Source organism: Scardinius erythrophthalmus (assembly GCF_964197995.2).
Source record: "Scardinius erythrophthalmus genome assembly, chromosome: 8".
Taxonomy (NCBI): Eukaryota; Metazoa; Chordata; class Actinopteri; order Cypriniformes; family Leuciscidae; genus Scardinius; species Scardinius erythrophthalmus.
The window spans coordinates 44,832,962-44,856,151 of NC_138228.1; the positions used below are offsets into that span (position 1 = coordinate 44,832,962).

Sequence of the window (23,190 nt, forward strand, 5' to 3'; positions counted from 1 at the left end):
AAAAGGAAGAAAAGGCTAATTAATATCATTACGGTCTAGGTAAAACAATCGTGATATTAAAGAGATACAGTATGCTCTTTCTCTTTTACTATGGATCTACACTATATGTACAAAAAGAAGCCAAAAATGAGGAGGTCAGCACTTTTAAAAAAACAATGCGAGACACAAGAGAGCCGTCCTTTGCAGAGAGTTAAATCTTGTATTGACATGAGACAATGCGTTAAAGCCACACTTTTACACAGCTCCCATTGTGGTAGGTTGTATACGCTTTTCTAAATCCACGAGCAGCCAATGACATGAAACAAAAGAGATGGGCTGTGCCTCTTGCCACTGGTTAAACTGGCATGTGGTGGTGGTCAGACAACAGTCTTGACCACTCAGAACACAGCAACACATCAGGACCGATGATTTGACCTCCTAGTACAGATCGGTCACAGCACTAACCCAACACTGCGTTGTATCTCATGCTGTTGTTTTAAGCGGCCCGTCACGAGCGGTGCCTTTTCAAGAGCGTGTCAACCAAAAATAAAACTCTACAAAGAGCATCTAATGTGTACACCATAACCATTACTTCTTGATGGCTTTGACGTTGTGCCGTACAACTTGATGCATCACAGTCTTCCCAACTAACAAATATACATTCTAAGAACATTTTGCTAACGTTCACATTAGGTTATGAAAACGTCATTTCTGAACGTTCAAAAAGTCCAGTGTCTTACATGTTTTAAAAATGTTTTTTGGTTATGCGAACGTTAAAGGAACATTCCATTTTAGAATTTTGCAAACATTATGGGAATGTTCTTTGAACATTCTGAAACATTCCAACTAAAATATTTCAGAAAAAAACAACAAAAAAACACTTCATGAACGAAGAATAAATAACGTTTTAGTGCTAACGCTTTGAGAACGTTTTTAAAGACCTGATCACTCACGAACATTCTGTTAATGAAGAACGTTTGTTCACAACTTTGAGCAAACCTTTTCAAAACATTCTAATAATGTTCCCTGTGAGCTGAGTTATCACTGTGAAAGGGCCTTTAGAGCTGCTATAAGTTTCAAAGACTTCAGTTTAAGTCCTACTTTATTCCTCAGGCATGTTCTTCAAAAAAAGTTTTTTTTGAAGTACTTCTAATGCATCTTTATATGCAGCCGCAGAGAGATACATGAAAGCACACAGTGTCACGCAGCACTCCTCTACAGGAGTTCATGTGGAAAAACTTCAGTAAGAAAACTTTATTCGGAAACTATTTTAGAAGTGATTTACAGAGAGGATTTGAACTTGCACAAAACACACCATTAGCGCAACAGATGCAACTGTACTGATTTAAACACATCTCTGCTGACAGATTCATTACAAGACCTAATCTGTGCTTGGCCTTCACTTACCTTCTGTTCCTGGACAACTATGGATTGTTATCTCTTATCCCACAACTACAGGTCAGATGTCTGGCCTTCGATATATTTCTTATTCGCAGGTCAAATGCAGAAATCAAGAGAAAGCGGAACGGCTGAAGCCCCAGACAGCCCGGTTTGAGCACGGCAGTGTGTTTGTTCCCTGGCATTGTGATCGGAGCTGTTTGTCCAATAAAAAAGGCAAACAATGACATTCCGTAGCTTGCAACTGTATTCAGGGCTCAACTTCACAAAAGTACAGCGGGGCTCTGAGATATCTCACCTCAAACAAAACAGCTGTCGCACTGAGCTTTGCAGAGATATGTAGATCAAGATTGCTATATCTACCACACACATACACACACACACTCGTTCAAGAACAGAAGGATGTCTGGTACTGATGTGGTCTTGATTCTTACCTACACTTGTCTGCTCCACCGTCAGCCCTGTGAGAAAATCAACAGTGTTAGTCAGTTTAAGATGCATGTAAAGGCTGGAATACACAACACAACATGTGACCAGTTTCTGTCCCAAATTGCAGTCCACTAGTTAGTCAGTCTGCATACTGTCGAAGTTGAAAGATTTCCCAGAAAATCACATGATGCATGACGTCAAAAGACTCACAGACCCGCAGTTTTTTTTTTTTTTTTTTGCTTCAGACTATGATTCCATGTCAGGACCTCGGCCTGAGTGTATATAATGAAAGTTGTGAAATAATTGCCTAATATTAACTGTAATTTGATGCTGCAATGATTCGCCCATCGCCACGATAACTGACCCTCTCATCTGAACTCAGCACCGCTCGTCAATGTCAAAATGTTTGAGACCAATCAAAGCAAGCGGGATTTATGTTCACAGAAGCGCGAATCCCAACGCGACGCTTCAGTTAACGATCATACAGTGCGAGATAAGATGCAAGTCGCTAAACTAAACAGTTTTAAATGGCCGACAGAAATAATCAGTTTGATCAAAGACAGTGGAAACTATAAGCTCAATCTAACAACACAAGCACCCTATTAAGTATATTGCCATTATTATTGTATGAATGAAGAGTTCAGATGCAAAAGCCTCTAAGTGCCATTTGTAATTTTCTTCTAGAATGATCATTTTTATCAAGCTTGTATATTTAAGTTCAATAATTTCACTTAAATGGCACTATGATTAACAATAACAATGATTTATGATTAGAAAAATGATTTAGAAAAATTCTAGAAGAAAATTTCAGATGGCACTTAAAGGCTTTTGCATCTGAACTCTTCAAATATATTTGTATAACCTTACCTTGAATGTGTTTGAATATTTCCCCAGTTTCAGAACTGGGACTTTTTCACTGTCTGTATCACTCCGCTTGTCTGTGCTTGCACCATTAAGCCAGTAGGTGGCGACAAGTGACTGTCTTTATGAATGAGCAATTGAACCATTGATTAAATGAACAGATTAGTCATAAACATTCTGCATTTCCATTTTGTAGTGTGGATGATACTTCATGCTGCTGCCCACTAACATGCTTTTAAAAGCTACTGTTGTCCATTTTGGTCTTCAAAACACCTTAAAATGCACATGTCGAGATCAGGAAATTTCCTCCATTTTTGGGACTTTGGTATTTATAAGACCCTGCGTATGGCCCTGATTCAGTGTATGATGTCCAGTTTTTCTCTGTAACCATTTATATAGTTGGCAAGTGTACGATGAATGTTCAGGTTTTAAAAGTGTCCCCAAAAAGTATTTCTACACTTAAAAAGGCAAAAGCATATGTTTCAAATTTTTAAGGAAATTATTATTATTTACAATAAGGTTTGATTTGTTCCCATTAGATAATGCATTAGGAATCGTGAACTAAAAATGAATGAAAACTATGCTTTTATTATCATCAGATCAAGCCTGGCGGTTGAATCCATGTTTATGCCTTTCATGCTTGTTAAAGCCGCTGAGTTGAGCATCAGTGGAAAGCATTATGTAACAATTCCTCTTTGTCCCTGAGCTCTTGGGAGTTCTGATTGGCTGAGAACCTCCGCACAAATCAATTCATTTATTAAAACTGACCTTAATTATTGATGTTTCTGACATGCAGAGACACAGGACACGCGGTGCACGTACCTGTCCTCGCGGATGGAGGGAGTCAGGAATCGGCTGGAGTCGTCGTCATGGCTACTCTGCTGGCTGCTCTGCTGGCTGCTGGGAAAGAGTCATGTTGAGAAGTGTCAATCATCCTGCCGTGACCACATGAAACGTCTAACTACACCGTTCTACATTTTGCGTTTGAAAGAAGTCTCGTATGTTTACCAAGGCTGCATTTATTTGACAAATAATAATAAATACAATACAATACAAATTGAGAAATATTATTACAATTTAAAATAATTGTTTTCCTGTTTAATTTATTTTAAAATGTAATTGGTTCCTGTGTTAATAAAGATGAATTTTCAGCATCATTACTCCAGTCTTCAGTGTCACACAGGCCCGGGGTGGGTAATCGGAAGAATCCCCGGTGGGCCGCTTCACTTTTGGGCCGGTCGAGGATTTTTTTTTATTTATTTTTTTCCACATTTGTCACATTAGTTACATTAGGCTACACACGTTCCGCATTCTGACACCGCAGCGCGCAGCCTCTGCATGGGTTGTACCATGCGAGGGAGTTCTCCCCTCCCCTCCTATAGAGTTGGTTGGGTCCATAGTCCGTCTTTTCCAAAACGTTTTCTCAGGTAGGCTACCGTGGCACCGCCAGCGCCTACCGATAGCTGGGCCGGCCCTGCAGTAACGGTACGTGTCAGGGAGGATGGATGGGAGGAAGAGGCCAGGAGGTATGGAAGCTTTTTTTAAGCCACAGAATAAAACATTTTAAGAGATAATTGCGACTTTTTATCTCACAATTGCGAGTTTAATTCTGACTTTATTTCTCAGAATTGCGTGAAATAATGTCGTAATTGCGAGATATAAAGTCAGAATTGTGAGATATAAAGTCAGAATTGTGAGATATAAAGTCAGAATTGTGTGAAATTAAGTCACAATTGCTTCTTATAAAGTCTAAGTGAATTATTATTTAACCTTTACATTATTTGTTGAACCATGGTATTAATACAAACTACACAATAGTAAGAGCTGAACTGTTGCTTCATTTATCCAATTTGGAAAAAGTGCTAATTTGGAATTCCACCATTGAAAAAGTGGGCCGGTCTTGGGCCTGAAACTCCCGGGCTGAAAAGTGGCCCCACTCCGGCCCTGGTGTCACATGATCATTCAGTAAAAAAAAAATAAATAATAATATGCTGATTTGATGCTCAAGAAACATTTCTTATTATCAGTGTTGCTGCTTAATATTTTTGTGGAAACCATGATTCAATTATTATTTTTTTCTTTTTTTGGATTCTTTGATGAATAGAAAGTTTAAAAGAACAGCATTTAGCATATAACATTATAAATGTCTTGACTGTCACTTTTGATCAAGTCAATGTGTCCTTGCTGAATAATAATACAAAATCTTACTGACCCCAAACTTTAAATACTTTACAACAGCAAAAAAAAAAATAAAAAAAAAAAATAAATAAATAAATAAATCATGGCTAAACTTTCAAATAAAATTATAATAATTTGGAATATGTGCTATGAAATGACTTTAAAATGTAAGTTGACTGTTGTTTTATTGAGTAATGGTCAGTTGCATCGTGCATGTGGCATTTTCTCTTTGAATAATGTATGGTGTGATTTCACCACAAGAGGGAGCAGTCAGTCTCACTCAGACTCCATGTACAGCACAACATCTAAATGAACAGTTTCATGTGGAGTTTAACAAGTGTTGACTCACAGCCTTTATTATGCTTGGTCAAGGCTTCTGAAACTACTTAAACACTACAGAAAGGGGCATTTCATTTCAATTTCAAGCTATTTAGATTAAATATGTCCAGGCAATATTTGTAATAAATAATCATCCTCATTATCTGTGCTTTACTCATTCGCTAGAGAACACATCCGCTCACCTGTTCTTCAGTCATTATTTGCCAATATATTCATATTGTTCCCTCTTCTTTGATTTGAAATAAAAAAGACCACTTTACATTACCCATTTCCATTAAATGTAATTAAACCAGTATCAGTTCACATGGTTTTTCCATATCAATTCCAGAGCGAGTCCTTTGGAAATGCATGCAAAGTGGATTTGCAAAACAACGTCCTCTTAATATGTCGACATCACGAACCGAATGCTTCCAGTCTCAGCTACAACAGTGTTTGAGGGTCAAAGTAGATATTGTTCACGGACAGCCAATGAAGACCAAAGGCTGGCATTATGCAAATTTGTTACAAACCTATAGGTTCATGCTGGAAGTAAGACTGGAATAGGAATTACTGTCGACTCGTTTCAGTTAGTTCAGAATCAGTCTTTCCTTTAGGAGACTCTAACTCCATTTATCTGCACTTTAATTTTTTAAACTTCGCAGACCTTTTACATTCACAAACATATTACTCACTAAATGAAAGGTCACAAGTGGAAAAAAACAACAACTTTAATTTTAACTTGGATACATTGACTACTAAAGAAAACCTTGCATGTATAATATGTGGATATTGTGGTGGAATATCCAGTATAAAGCACACACAAAAAAAATCCCATTCGGCATGCTGGATCTCCTCATTCCATCAGCTCCAGGGATTTATCGCTGTGCGATACGCTCAGGTGCGTGCAGGTATTTGCCTGTGGTGACTACGGGCTACGCACACCGACAGGAAAGCTCATATCTGCAATTCAAACTATGCAGGCAAATCTCTCATTTATGGTCAGTTGTTCTGTCAGCTCCTCTTGTTTGCTTAACACACTTTTGCAGATTTAGCCAGAGTGCGAGTTTATGCACACATGCCTGAGGGTCCAGACTTTCCTCTGAATGAGCCCTCACGTACAACTGCTAAGTAGAGTGGATTGAAGCTCGACATGGCCTAGAACACTCCTGAATCATTCATGACAGCTGCCTGTCGGACTCTTTGTGTGTGTTTTAACTGCTGCTGAAACAAAACCCCAGCGCTTTCAGACTGACGTCAGACTAGCAACACGCTCGTTTAAACTGCCGGCCCTAGAACCAAATTCAGCCCGTTTGAAATCTGAAGTAGTCTGATGAAGAATATGTCATTTTTTATACATATAAACTTGCAAAAAATATATAAATCCTGCACACTTGAAGAGGCACTATGTCAATGAAAAGCTCCCGGGTCCAAAATGTTTGCGATTGGATTTGTCAGTCAGAAACACACTATATTTGGCATTCGTAGTGTAAACACCAATCGGTCCATTTGTGTCCTGGGAAAGATCAAAGCTTCGCCTATACTCCCGTCAATCATCCCCAGTTCAAAAACAAGAGTTTTAAGCTTTGCCGGAGCTTTAATAGAAAATATATACATTTTGGAGAAGAGCATATAAAAAAGAGCACATAACCCAAACTCACAAACCCTTACCCAGTAATGATGATGATGAATGCGTGTTACTGCAACTGGAAGTGAAATAGCCAAGACAGTGAATTTTTCTGTGATAACACAACAATGTGATTTCCTGTTAAATGGAAGCCGTCTCTCCATCACAGCTTCCCGTCAGCATTGCTGAATCAGTTACAGCAAACCTGCAGCAAACACACACTGGAGCTTTTTCCTTAATCACAAAGCCCTCCTTTAGAGACTTGCCAAAGCGAGTCTGCAATCACATAAAAATATGTACAAACACGCTCGCCTAATCACATGACCAACCGCAAGGATTTAGATTCATAAAAAAAAAAAAGTTTAATTCATTTATAGATATAAAGGAGTTATATAAATATATATAATTACTACATATTATGTAGTCAATAATGCTTTTGTTCAGCAAGGATGCATTGCATTGATCAAAAGTGACAGTAAAGATATTTATAATGTAATAGAAAGTTTAAAAGAACAGCATTAATTTGACAGAAATCTTCTATCATTAAAGAATCCTGAAAAAAAATCTGACTGCAGCACAATTGTTTTCAACATTGATAAGAAATATTTCTTGAGCAGCTTGTCATTTCTGAAGAATCATGTGACACTGAAGACTGGAGAAATTATGCTCATATGAAATTATGATTATTATAAAATCAAGGGAATAAATTACATTTTAAAATATTTTACAAAAGAAAACCTTTTGTTCTTTACTATATTTTGAACAAATAAATGCAGTCTTGGCGAGCACATGATTTCTTTCAAAAATAGTAAAAAATCGTATTGATCTCAAACTTTCTAAGTAAGTTCAAACTCCATCATCCAGATAATCTAATCAAATGACTGGTAAAAGAGTAGACCAAGCATGTTAGGGCTTTCCCCGTAGACTTTAAGCTTGCATTATGAGAACAACTTTACACCTACTGTGCTCCTCTACAGCTGAGAAAAAAACAACTCTTAAATCTGAAATATTAACAACATGGACAGAGTCTCTCAGCTGGAAAGTGCACACTTACAAGTTCCCCATGTCTTAAAATAGCAGCAGAAGCTCTTATCAGAGCAAGGCAGACTGGGAAAGCTCTGGATACATCTCAGCAGAGGGAGAAAACCCCACGAGAAGAGACATCGCAAACACAAGCCCAGATAAGAGACCTTCCTGAACCCAGACTCTCAGAGAGAATATCTACACTGAATGAGGAGAGCAAGTGAGATAAGAGAAGGAAAACCTTTCACTACTGCACCGATATTGGCTGTGAACTAAATTGAGCAATGAGCATGGATTCTCTCGAGACCGCAAATAATAAATGTATTGCAGAATCTCAATTTAAAAGGCTATATTTTGCAAAATGGATCTAAACTACCAAATACTAAACATCAAGCCTCAGTCACTAACAAACAAAATCTCAGGACACCTCAAAAACCCAAAATTCAGCTTTCGTTCCCACCTTTCTGCTGGATGGATTGAATAATTGCGGTCTTGTTTGGGATCGGGGCAGCTTCTGAGTTTCTTCACTGCTGACACTTCACAGGAAAGTGTCAGAATACACGGCTAACTGTTTAACTATTAATCTGCCTTCTGTGTTCAACATTAAGCTACATAATAAATTCACCACGTTCTGTTTTAAAAAGCAAAGGAATCTTGACACATGAGACATTTTGGGACTGTTAGGGAATTGCTTTATTCTGCTGCTGATTTATTCTCTATGCAAGTGTCAAAAATATAGATTTTTCAATATGTATTGATAATGAAATATCTGAAACGGTTCCAAACTTCCAATACTCACACCGATGCCTGCTGCAGTCGAATAGTGTTGGTGTTACAGGGCCTGAATTTCAGCATGATTTTACCCATTCCCGCAGGTTTCATGCGAACACCCAAAGTGAGCACCCATGTGAGTCGGAGTTCTGTTTTTGAGGCTAATTTCGGCCTATTAATGGTTAAAAAAGACACAAAATTATGTCAAAATGGCAAGAATTCACATAAACATAGTCGGTTATGTCTTAAAAAGGGCATAATAGGTCCCCTTTAATTGCTATGGCTAAACATCCAGAGAGAATTTACAGATGCTTTCAGCATGGCTGCATCAAACGAAGCAGACTGTACAAATATATACTGTATGCAGACCTGTAGCTTCACCGTGAAACATGGTGAGGGAAATGATGCATGCATGTACAAAAATGAAAATGCTGTGTTCAAATGCATGAGAGCAGATTTAATAAACACATGAAAATTAAACACTAATGCTGATCAAAAGAATTATGAATAATAGCATATTTGCTAAAAACAACAGCAGCCCACCATACGGACAGAGGAACAACTGACATAAACAGAACAGACCTGTTATATGAACTGTTATTTATATAACACTTTGTTGGAAGAGTGTGATTTTCTCAGATCATGTCAGAGGCAATGATCAATGACGAAGTGCGATTGCATTTTCATTATCTCTGTGCATTTGACAGGCACTTTATTCTGAAGAGGCACATTTGAGCACTTCATGCATTTCCTGGGACCTGCGTTGTGCTTCAGGAACACTCAATTCAACAAATACACTCAACCCATCAAATCAGTCTTAAAACCTCCTATATTATTAATATCTTTAATTTTGCTTGATTGATAATTGAGAGTAGATATTACAAATGAGCATGCATTATATGACTGTAGCCTACAGCTGTGCATCTGCCATTCAGTCCCTTTCAAATCACGTGTCTATGTACCATCTCTCAAAATGGAATAAAACATGATTCTGTTAAATAACTACTTCAAAGCTAAAGACTGAATCATCAAAGCATCTAAAGGATGTATTAACAATGGGTGCTGAAAAGTGCTGAATGTTTCGGTCATCTATCTATACTGTATCCTTTATACAGTAAATACAGTTTTGCCATATAAGCAAAACTAGCTGGCAGGATGCTGGGAAAAAATAATATATTTTTTTAGAAAAAAATAATCTGTTTAGTTTTGTTTCACAAGAAATAACACCATCAATTGCATTTTTAAATTAAAAAAATTTCAATAAAACAGTTTTACTGAACAAAAAATATTAAATTGGTATAAGAATAATGGTTTTATTGATGTAGTTTGCTTCTGGCTTTACGGTCTAAAGGTCAGTAAGCACAGTGCTGAGTCTTGTGTTTCCAGTTCGTTTCCACAATATTAACACGATCTGATCTGACATCATCTGGTTAATATGAAACTGTGAGGGTTTGTCTAGAGGTCTTGACTTGAACTTTGTACAAATCTGCTATAATGAACAAAGACAACACAACAAATGTACAGAACCAATAAACTAAATAAAACAGCAAATCATCATTGGCTGCCGAGTGGGTGACACTAAAATATACTAAATGAATATAGTCGGGGGTGCACAGAACTGGTCAAAATAAACGATGCCACCAGAAAACATTGAGTGAAGTGCTATTGAGTGCCAAAATTTTTGGGGACAGGGACACGTTTACTTACTGGAGTAGGACTTTTCTCCATCTCTGGTAAGACCGCAATCATGGCGATAAGTGTGTTCATTAATTATAAGGAGTGCAACGGATCGCAGTTGATCTGTACAGACCAGGCCCATGGTTCGGCACGCATGTGATTCGCGGATTAACTGCTAAGTTTAACCATCATCGAGTGAATGCTTATCATTTGGACGTGTTTTGTCTTGCCAATTTACACATTCAAAAGATTTTAAACGTGGAAGAAGATGCAAACATTGGGACTGTTATCTGTGTGCACAGCCACACACACACAGAGAGAGAGAGAGAGAGAGAGAGAGAGAGAGAGAGAGAGAGAGAGAGAGAGAGAGAGAGAGAGAGAGAGAGAGAGAGAGAGAGAGAGAGAGAGAGAGAGAGAGAGAGAGAGAGAGAGAGAGAGGCGTGTTTCAGATAGCGCTCGAACACTGAACTGATTCCTCTTTTGAGTTTACTTGCGCTTGAACAGACACATATGCATAAAGTTGTGTCAAAAAAAAAACAATTTCAATCCTCCTGATGTTCTCTTGTAGCCTATACTTTCTTTATGTGGGCTTCTAGGTCGCTAGCACCTTTATTCGACATTGACACGTACAGTACGTGCCAGCTTTGCAGTTCATGCATTCTGCTTTACACGGATTCCGACCGAAACGAAAACACAGTAATTTTCTCTGTAAATCGTCTGTGAATTTACATTTGGGCTTTTTTTACGCTGTTAGCAACTGTTGTAAACTCCGAATCGAAGACCAGGAGACTTTGGAAGAACTGTAGCCACATCAACTTGCATCTTATCTCACACTTGACCGTAAACTGAAGCGTCGAGTCACGCTGCTAAAATTCTGTGAACGTAAAGTCCGCCTACTTTGATTTGATTGGTCATTTCAAATATTCTGACATTGACGAGCAGTGACAGACCAATGAGGCTGAGATGAACACACACACACACCTCTGTACTCTGACGTGCTCTCTGCTTGCCGCTGCGTATTGAGGAACGCGCTGATTATAACAAGACGGGGCGAAGCCGAAGCCGGTTTCATATGTTTTGTGTGCAAAGGCAAGCGTGTATTTAAAGTACATGCTTAATGGCCCAATGACAAATAATGAAAACCAGGACATTTTCATCACTTTATAAAAAAAGCCAGGACGGCCAGGACAGGACGTGAACACAGAACATGTCCTGGGAAAACAGGACGTTTGGTCACCCTATCTGAATCATCATCCGACTGTGACACTGTAGACTCTGGCACTGGCACACTAGTCACAGGTCGGAAGAATGAGTCAATAGTTCGCTTGCTCATTGCTCAGACGCACATAGCAGGTTGTGATATTTGTCTCCGTCTCCTTCCCACAGACGTTTATGCGTGCTCGGTTATCTCTAGGACCCTCCCCTTTCACACATTAGCCACTTACAGAGGCCATTCCCTATTCTTCTCACACTCATTGGCCTGCCACACATTCCGGATTCATTGACGCGCCGATTCCACGTTTAAACGTGTAAAAAAAAAAAAAAAAAGGGGGGCAAATTTACTAGTCGCACACTCTCAAATTTTGGTCGCAAAATGCCATTTGGTCTCAGTCTGGAGCCCTGCTTAAGTTGAATTCTATATTAAATGCGCCAAGTTACACCGTACATACACTGCACGCATGACACACCAAAACGAAATTGCTCCTATTATAATCACCGAAGCTGTCTGCACTGAAATCAGCCATCTGCAACACACCTCGTCTCCTCTCTACACCACACCTTCTCTGGCTCTCTTCTGTCACATTTTCTCCTACACTCAAGAAAACCTGGTTTGAATGAAATCATATTAGCTTTAAAAGGGACATCTCCTTCACACAGGCAACACAGACTTTGTAATCCAATTTATTTTCCTCTCAATGTTTTAAATGAGCCACAAAATTACATTTCAAACCACTAAATTACATTATGGGCTCTTCTCTAAAGAAACATTTATTTGTTTCCGTTTAGCAGCCCTATTTAGTTCAAAGAAACCAGCACTGAGTGCCGGAGATCCCGGGATAGACGAGCATTGCTCAAGGATATACTTTCTGCCAAGGACTGAACCTACAATATTTAGCTCTGGCTGGAACCTGATGCAAAATTAGGCAAATCAACTGTGGCAAACAAAAATGTTTTTTAATATCACAGCCGAACGAGTTTTTGTGGCTTTTCAACCTCCTACTGCAAATTACTGTCAAATAGCAAGCAAGGCAGTGACTCTGCCAAGTCTTCCGTGTTTCTTTTCCCAGCTGATGAGTTACATATCTCTGTCAGTGAACCCTACCCAAGACTGTTAAAGATTGCTTCCCTGTACCTAGTGCTCAATCCTGCCTCCTTCTCCTCCAAATTAGACTGTCTCATTTGGGCAGGAATCATGGTTTATTAACTCATTTTTTTAGTAAGCAGCCATGTAATAAGAGGGATAATCTATTGTGAGTTGGTCATTGTCATCAATAAACCACAATAAGGTGATCTTGAACTGCCATTGGCCAAGATTTTATTGCATTCAGCAAGTTAAACTTTCAATTCTCTGTGCAGCAACTTAACAAGATTCAAGCCTAAACCATAAAACCACAAAGCTGCATGCTACAAACAGATTTATAATAAACTACACATGATAATGGTTTCTGGTTTAAACCAGTTTTGTTCAGTTTGTTATAAAGTATATAATAATACCCCTCATAGAAAAATGAAAATTATGTCATTAATTACTCACCCTTATGTCGTTCCAAACCCGTAAGACTTTCGTTCATCTTCGGAACACAAATTAAGATATTTTTGATGAAATCTGAGAGCTTTCTGTCCCTCCATATAGAATGCAACGTTATTACCACTTCCAAGGCCCAGAAAGTTTGTAAAGATATTGTTATAATAGTCCATGTGACTACAGTGATTCAGCCTTAATGTTATGAAGTGACGAGAATATTTATTGAGTGCAAAACAACCCCAAAAATATATATTTTCAACAATCTCTTCCATGTCAGTCTCCTAGGCGGATCACGTAGTAAACAGGTTCTACGTCAGAACGCAGGCTCATTATTGGCCGACGCGGTTCACGTGAGCTCACATATGTGATATGCTAGCCAATGATGAGTGAGCGTTCTGACGTAGAACCTGGAAGCGCTCCACTGGGTTTACTACGCATTTAGCGAACGAAGGTCTTAAGGTGATGATACACAGGGCAACTTTTTGAGCAATGTTGGTGGGCAATGTTGCCGTCAACGGGCAACCAGATGAGACACAGGGCCCAAGACCAATAAAAATTATCCAGATAGAAATGTATTGCCCATTTTCAATGGGAAAGTGCCCAAGTAACAATCTCTCCGCAAGATTGCACAGCAACATTGCTCAAAAAGTTGCCCTGTGTATCATCACCTTTACAGGTTTGGAACGACATGATGGTGAGCAATTAATGACAGAATTTTCATTTCTGAGTGAACTAACCCTTTAAGTTAAAAAAATATTTCTTGTGTTTTTAAAAATATATTGATTATGTATGGTGGCATTTATAATAAATAATCATTTTACTTTGTATGGTAGTTTTTGTTTTTGCAAAAAGAACCAAACCATAAATATAATTTGAGAAACACTAATAGAATTAGTGGAGGAACAAGAGTAACTCCTGCTATAAATCATCAACTGAGAGGTGTATGTTTATATCTCACAGTCACGTCTGAAACACCAACCTGCTCTCACTGCCTTGCTCCTTCTTCTCTCGCACCTTGAGCCACTTGCGCAGCAGGAAGCGTTTGCGCCGGGGCGAGGCGCTTGGGGTGGAGCTGTTGGACCAGGCCGCGTCCTCGTCGCTGGACGGTGTGATTTCGATGGAGGGCAGCTGAAGGTACTCTTTCGAGGCTGAGCGTGATCCTGGCTGCCACAGTAGCCCGTTCTCAAGACGTTCCCGCTCACTGGGCAGCTTTTTCATCCGTCTCATCTTAAACCGTCGGCGCCGTAGGGTGGGTGTGGACGAGCTGGACCAGACGAGGCTGTCATGGCCGCCTCCGCCCTCCTCCTCTCCAGTGCCGGGATCGTCCTGGGGGACGTGCACCTGGAGGGATGGCGGTCGAAGGGTGTCCGTCATGCTCCAAACTCACCACCCCTGCCGCTGTGATCACCGCTAAGATGCTAAATTGAGATGTAGCCCGATCCCGGGGAAGGCGAGAGGCTATCTGCCAAACCGACCGAGTTAAAGATTTAAGAGGAAGCGGAGGTGTTAAGTTGATCCTGAGCGTCTGTAAAGAGCCTGAGCACAAAATGTACTTTGGTCAAAAGTCAAACATCCAGTCCTGTGCTGAATTTCCTTACAGAATCCTTTCTTGATGATTGCTTGAGAATCCGGGGCTCTTTCCTTCTCGTTTTAGCTACACTTTGAACTGACAAAGGGCACCTGATGGTGTTTGGGTGGACGAACTGGTGGAGGTGGGTAAAACTGCTGGGAGTGGTTGAGGCCTACAGCTGGTGGATTGGACGTATTAGATGACAAAGGAAGGCTCTGTTCTCCTCCCAGCAAATGAAACATGCATAAGGGGTGGTTATTGGTGTAACAGTACTCCAGGACTCCCCACAGGTCCGAGACGGTATCACACACACAAACACGAGCATAAAAAGACTATTGAAATGATCTCAATTGCCTTTAACAGTTGTGTAAAAAGACTCTCTCCTCCTGAATTGTACACGCCGGTTGTCCAGCAAACGCCTGAAGACGGTTGGGAATGTCTGGAGTAGGAATTGTGGGTTGGTCACGTTCCTGAGGTTGCTGTTCCCACAATGCCCTGCATCTCAATCTTCCGACACATAAAGCGGCCACAGCCTAAAGATTAGAGTAAGGTGATAGGATGCCAGGTAACTAGGACGCCGGTGACTAAGTTTTTGGCACAAAGATATTGTTAAAAATACATACAAAGACACAAACAGTCACATGGATAAGATGCATCACCAAACACAGAGATAAATCAGCAAATCAAAAATGAAGAACAATAATTGTGAGAGCGCACATGCATACATACTCAGTACTCATACATACTCTGAAAGCACTACAGTTTGAATTTACTCTGTCTACTAGTTTCAATATTGTCTTGCAAAGCATGATAGGTTGGTTGAAAGAACTGCTCATTCAGGTTTGGAATGACTTGAGGGTGACAGTAATTGATGACAGAATTTTCATTGTGATTTGAAAAAGTACTTTTGGGAATAACCTCAAACTGAACAATAAAGTTCAAGTAACCAGATTTGAAGCACAGCACTGTGGTGTTACTATAAATCACACTACTATACTACTGGGGGGAGGGGGGTGTAGTGTTCAGTTGACTGAGAATAGAGACGAAAGTGATAAAGGACCAGATAGAGCAAACAAAAGCATGACTAGAGTAAACAGCCCAATGAGAGACGTTTAAAGAGCCCGCAGGCCAAACACCCCGACCGCTGACCCAGTACTGAGAAACACAAATACAATCCAGCTGACATCCAATATTTAAACAATCACTTCCACTGAACAGCTCAGGCCTACGGCACACAAATCACAACCAATATCAGCATCTGATTATTTTAAAATGAAGCAACTAGACCAATATGCAAATTGCAAATCAGAGGAGAAAATGTATAATGTTTAGCGATGCCGTTTCACGTTTCTCTGCGGAACAGCAGGACGGCGCCAAAGAGTATAGAAGTAACAAGAGGCGAAACTCAATAGAACGTTCCATTGCAACAAACTCACCCATGCGCAGAGCTGCAGCTCCGCCATCTTGGACTGAACGCAACACCGCTGTCATAGGATTGAACTATACCGGTTCAAATTCAAAAGCGGTTAAATTAACTAAAAAGTAGTTTCTAGTTTTTAATATCTCTAGAGCAGACATCCCATGTCTCCCGGAAGATCCGGGAGTCTCCTGCATATTTATAGCGGCTCCCTGATGCCCGCAAATTAGCTAAAATCACCCGGAATCTAGAGCGAGCGAGCAAGAGCGCGCAGCTCCAAACCGTGTAACGTTAGAGCACACGGCAGAAAGGGTGAGGGAGCGAGATATCAACATATCAACCTAAAATGTGGAACACAACTTGTTCAGATTTTTTGCTTTCATTTTCTTGCAGTTCTAGAGTAAAATATATTTTGTAATATATATATATATATATATATTTTTTTTTTTTATATAAAATATAAATAATTATATTTTAAAATTTGTACATTTTAATAAACTCAAACTTATATAACTTTTTTCTGTTTCACTTTCATAATTTATTTCACTTCAACAATAATCTGACAAATTAAAACAAGACCAACCATAGTATTAACGTTACAACCATACTAACGTTACAACCATTTAAGTTTGGATAGTGATTTTCATGTTTAAGCGAAAAAAAAGGTGACAGTTAAAGGGTTAATTTAGTGATAACAATGAATTAATAAAGCGGTCATTTGCCAGGTTAGGTGTTCATATATCTCTGAAAGTATGCGATTTAAAAAGCCCATTTCGAGTCTTGACAATTTCGACCAAATACATAACGTTAGCAAACTGTTACTGCGGTTATGGGATAGCTTACATTAACGTTACAGCACCTGTTATCGTTGACGTTAGCTCACTTTAAAGTTAATAAAACCTTTTCTACTTTACCTCTCTGGATCTTTGGGGAATCTATGAAATGCTAGTTGATTGGTTGTACACTGGTAGTTGTTGCAGTTGATGGCAGAACACTGTTTTCTTTGTTTGCAATTATTTTCAGACATAATGTTAATGCTGTACAGTAGTTGTGCTACCAGTAAAGCCGTTGGTTCAGTCCAAAATGGCGGCCGCGCTACCGAAGCGCCACCTAGTGGCTGTTGTCAAAACTGCAACGGAGTTTCGCCTCTTGTTACTTCTATACTCTTTGACGGCGCTGTCAGGTTGCGAGCGAACTGTTGACAGATTGTGACAGGATTGGGTTTCTTCGAGATGAGAGGCTGTGTCATTGTGTCAAGACAGACACTCAAGGCTATCGCTGCTACATAACCTCACTTCTCTTCCTCCCTCTCATTAACTGAATCACACGTGAAATTATTATTCTTACAATATGTGTAAACTAGGTGCGGGGGTGCTACCGGGAAAATGTATACTGGAAAATTTTAAAAATAAAATAAATAAATCACATATTATTAGCAACTATAACAGTATCTCAATGATACTAAAATAACACTGATTCGCATTCTTAATGAGCATTACAGAACATTCAACTGGGAAGAATAAATTACCCTTTCCTTTTGCCTAAAAAAGATGCAAATATGTTTGCTACAAGCAAAATGAATACGGGTGCTGGTAAGTGAACAAAATAGACATGCAAATGCAATCAGAAAATATGTTTGTGACAGTTGTCTCAAAATAATTCAGATCAATTACATCACAGACTTGAAGAACAGGTGTGGAACACTTTTTTTGTAACAAAACTTCTAAACCTACAAAACAAAATCCATAATTAAGGAAGTGCCTGGGTTAAATACAAGCTGAAGTGCACACAATTACTGTTTATTTTTGATCAAATAAATGCAGCTTAGGTGAGCATAAGAGACTTAAAAATTAAAGCATAAAAATCGGTCAGACCCTAAACTTTTTGAACGGGATTCTATATACACAAGCAGTCTAATGACCGACCAATCAGAATCAAGTATTCCAGAGAACTGTACAGTTTAGTCCATTTATAGAGTTTATTATACCATGTAGAACTGGATAAACCTGTGTAATTATCCAGATTTAAATGTGTTCTAAATGCATATTAAACAAATAGTTTAGCATGCTAATATGGAAGTTTAAAAAGTAACAGTTGAAGGACTTGTAAAGAGACCTACTGAAATTCTTTTAATTGAAACATCATATAAATAAATAATTTACTGTGAAAGAGGAGAAGACCCTCCTGCTGGGATCTGAGATATATCAAGAGTGCGGTTCATTACAATATGAAGACACCAACTCACATTACAGTCATCCTTCATCAAAATCTAATAACTTGGAACAACTTTATATAACCAAGGTCATGTGAATGAGGAAAAATAATATTAATTCCCCATTAATTAAATAGATAACCTGATGGATGAAGTTCTGCCCTATATTATATTAAGAATTCAGGAGCAAACGTTTAATGCAAAATCAGAAATGTTGCATTACATTAAATTAAATGCTTTGCAAATATGTTTTTGTTTTTTTTGTGGTGTAACAGTTCAACACATAATGCAGTTTCTGCCGCTACTTGCTATATTGTGATATATTTGACCCCTGTGATGTATTTTTCTCTGGCAGAAGAATTGATCTCATCAAGCCTTTGAATGTTGTACACAGATCAGCTGACAGTTCATTCTTCATTTTCATTATATCATGTACTAGATTCTAGTAATGATTAGAGTGTATTCAGATGAAATACCTGAAGCATTTAAGCTCTATTAATGCATTGGTCTAGATTGTGAAGGATTGGTCCGAGCACAGACGAGCTGTGTTTCATAAGCAGCGCGCGTGTCTCTGTGGAGACTCACAGCAGGAGTTTCCCTCTGATTGCTAAGGTCATGTGATGAAAGGCTGGGAGAGAAACCACATTCTGCTTGATGTACTGTAACCCCTAATCTAGATCCCAACACATCCACACGAGTGCTTGCGGATCCACCAGACCGAGTTACTGCAGAGGGCAACTGCTGTATAATGTCGAAGGCTAATCATCTTTACTAATTTGACAGGCTATAATTAGAGAGTATTTGATGTAAGATGAGAGATAAAGTACAAAGACACAAGGGACTTGTGCCAGAACCTGGAGGAGGCGAATATGAACCATGCAGAAAGTGTAAAACTAATAGAAAATGATTAAAGTAAAATCCAGACCAACCACTCGAGGATAAACTGTAAGCAGACGAGATGATGAAGAAACTGATAAAAGAGAGGAAATACTTACATAATCAATACCTCACTCATTGAGCCTTGGATTAACTGTTATATATCTGGAAATTACACTTTTGGGGGAATCTCACAAAATATGTCAAGATCATATACAGGTGTTTAAATGCAGTATGTCCTTAGAAAAAAACAACTATATTTAGCATTGTATAATCATTTTCATAACTCTTAATCACAATCTCATTACTGTAATGTAAAAAACGGTACTGTAATTATAATGCAAAAAAAATAATTTAATATAGTATAATATAGTAATATAATAGAATTTCTACATTATAATTTTGTAAGTGTAATGTAAAAAATGGGACTGTCATAACTGTAATGCAAAAATAATATAATATAATATAATATAATATAATATAATATAATATAATATAATATAATATAATATAATATAATATAATATAATATAATATAACATGGCTACCTACCAAATAAATCAATAATTTGACACAAAATATTGATTTAAAAAGGAGTTTATTGATTTAAAAACGATTGTATTGCTTCCGCTAAAGAAAATAGTCCGTTCCGTCTCTATGGTTAGAATCCTGCGTCCATAGCAACGCTCTGTTTTTCATTGCAACGGTGTGTTATACTTAGCAGCGGTCTGTTGTCAAGAAATAACGCATTCTACATTAGAATTCAACCAAGCCATGTAATAATATAATATAATATACTGACTCAGACAAAAATAATTAGCAAAGATTGCCTGTTAGATTTACCAAAGGTAAATTATGTTTAACCACGATGGAGCAATCAGAGCAAGTGGCAAGTGTCAGAAAGACATGCTGAGGTCAAGCTGTTCTCGCCAGGGTACATGAACGCTGACTCCCTGATGATCATCTTGATCTCACAACTCAGAAAACGTTGTAGCATCACATTTTTAAATATCTTTATGGATAAACGAAAGATTTGAGGTTTAAACAACTACATTCTCGTCTGAAAAACTCTAAAAACTACATTACGTGAAACAACAACAGTAGCATTTTGAAAATTATCGTGTGTTTTTTCCTCCATTGCCGCTTGCTGGGAGAAATGCTGCAGAGTCTAAAACATGCAGAGACAAACGGAGTGATCCTGTTCACGGTATGTCGTATTACCGTAAATAAAGCTCTCGCGGTACTTTGATGTAATACACCAATAGGTCTGTACAGCGCTGCTTCAAGTCAAACACATCTGCAGTGGTCAAAGTTGTAGCTCTCAGAAAATCACAAGTAGTAATTAAGTTCTAAAAGCACGTGAAGGCTTTTTATAGTTCAGAATCGTTATGGTAATTACAACATGGCATGATACAAACACGTCTTTATACAAATGGTGAACAGTCCCAGGCAAATACTGTAGGAATATCACACTCATGGAAGGCCTCTAAGCAAAATCAGATTCAAATATATATATATATATATATATTTGCATTGGCCAGTATATATAAATATACATTAGAACATTTCATTAAAGTACTTAACAAAAAAAGGCGTTTAAAAGGGCGTTTAAACTCAAGCTTTTGTTCATGTTCCCTTGTCAGATTTATATCGCTTGTTTCTCACAAGTCACATACTGTAGCCTATATCTTTTCTATAATGTCTACAGGAAATAGGTTACCAGATACAAAGGTTCATTCCTCCACACCCTCCACGCTAGTTTTATTCCTGTTTTTATGTAATGTTATGTAACTTGCCATGTGTAGAAATTTCAACAAGTTGGCCTGGAAAACATCCCAGCAGGACAGTCGCTGGGACGAACTGCAAAGACAACACAAGCCAGCGTTCCACTCGCTCCTCTTTCAGATCAGCATTGTGTGTGAGGTGTGAGCTTCCCACTGCCAGCGGATGTGCAGAACACACACTCCCTCTCTGCCCACCATACACACCAACCTCCAAAACTGAATCATCAGCAATCAAGATTTAAAATAAAAGATTCATTTGGCAACATGTTCCATGTAAAGTATTTAAATCCAGAATTCTGTACAGTTTATCATGAGTGGAAACTATTGTAATCATATTTTCCATTAATGTCTGTACAGTAATCCAGTGCATTAACACCCATGTGGTCTGTGCAGTTTCTTATGTTACATGTTCACTGTCACTTATAAACCAAGCCAGGCCACACTCTTAATGGATAGCACACCTCTTACCAACATACATTTTCCACTCTATACGGCAGTGCTGCGTGACCTTTGACCTTTGGCATGATAGTGAAGAGATCCTGTCAGCTAGAGAGATTGATTTCATCCTCTTACTCTCTTCAAAACAATAACCAAAACAATAGCATATTTATACACTGTACTGGTGCCTTCAAGTCCACCCGGGAAGCTCCTTTTTACAAGATAAGAAGCTGATATATTAAAGTATCATGTGTTTGATTCTAAATCTTTTCATTTCACTCATCTTTAAATACAGCTTCTGCTGGGTTTTGATTGACACACAAATCACTCCACAGAAATCACCTGTGGTTCCAACTGTAGAAAGACTGTATTAGAAAACAGATTGAATTAGGGCTGGACGATATGGCCAAAAAAAATATCACAATATTTTTTTTTTATATCAGTCGATATCGATAATTATCACGATAAAAGTCTAATCTTTATTTATTTTAAGTTTAAAGGCAGATTTCTGCTCCTAAGTGAAAGTTGTAGAAATCAGAGCGTTAACTGTGGTTTTAAACTACCCTTTATTGTCAGAACATATCATGACAAACACTTGCCAACCAGGTGAACATTTCACAAATCTGAGGTGGAACATTCAAACATTTGTCATTTTTCCTTAACAAAATAAATATATTTATTGGACAATTTCTTAGTTTCTGCATGTGCTAATTTTTTTTTTTTTTTTTTTTTTTTTTTTTTTTGGTAAAATGTAATATTCTGACTGTTTGAGTTTTATTCAACTTAACCATTGGTCATCCAGTATCATGCATTTAGATCATGACAACCACAGATGAAACCAGGCATACCCTGTAGCACCTCACTATCATGGCAAAATGTAACTTTATGGTTTATATGGTATTTGTATGAAAAACAGTAGCCTAAATACATTATTAAATACTGTAATTATATTCCATTAGTCCTTTAATACATTGTCTACATTAATAATATAATACAATTCAATATGTATATCCCACATTTCATGGTGCAGTTAATATTACTAGGCAAACGTTACAGTAAATCCATGGTAAATGATGGGAATTTGTAGACGGAAAAGCCTTCAGACTGTATCGTTGCGCACAGTGTTTCTCCTGTTAGTCAGCACTGTTTCATCTGCCTTTAAACTGGTTTAAATCACTACACTGAGACATTGCGTTCTTCGCTGAATTCAAGCGCTTCTCACTGGATTTCTGGACCGAGACCGATCAGAGTAAACGCATCGGCTCTAGAGAGCTCGCGCTGCGCTGCCGTTTGGACTTTGAGTCGAGCGGAAATCTTTATATTAGAATGGACACCTGTTCACACACAAACACATGCTTACTGACATTCACACACAGCTTTGCTCTTTAACTTTGAGTGAAACACACAGAGAGATTACCGTGAGCCAGTTGACAGCTGGGAAGAGCTAGTGTTACAAAAGCAACAATAGTCTGAGTGTGTGAGTGAGAGAAGAAGGCCGATATGAGATTGAGACATTCTGATACACAATCTCTGCCGTATTCCAAAAGCAAAATAAAATGTCTTCATCCACAACATGGATAATGAAATTCTCAGTAGAGAGCGGAGATGAGGGAACAAACACACACACAGAGAGAGAGAGAGATAGAGAGTGTGAGAGAGAAAGAGAGAGAGAGAGAGAGAGAAGGCCTCATTTCAGATATTTCTAACAGAAAATGCAATTTTGAGCAAAAGTAGGCTCTATACCGGCTCCTTAAACCTTCCAGTCTTAAACCAGAAAGCACTAACGTCAAAGTCTGGGTGCTGAAATAGGATGCTTTCACACTTGGTTCGATTGTCTGTTCCGAACCCGAGTTCGATTGCTCCCCCCTCCCCCTGCCCCCGATGGACTG

The 23,190-nt window shown here is 38.5% G+C and overlaps 1 protein-coding gene across 2 annotated transcripts in view; it reads right to left on the minus strand.

Annotated features, from left to right (window-relative positions):
* Positions 1-23,190, minus strand: part of gramd1bb (GRAM domain containing 1Bb) — a 112,968-nt gene that overhangs the window by 82,838 nt on the left and 6,940 nt on the right. Inside the window, exons 2-3 of one of the 2 annotated variants that reach the window (XM_081373276.1) lie at positions 3,490-3,567; positions 1,812-1,838 (exon numbers count right to left, since the gene is read on the minus strand). The gene's annotated coding sequence lies outside the window, so the exon portion shown is untranslated. The remainder of the gene's footprint in view (positions 1-1,811; positions 1,839-3,489; positions 3,568-23,190) is intronic. The other variant, XM_081373277.1, reaches the window with a different exon arrangement.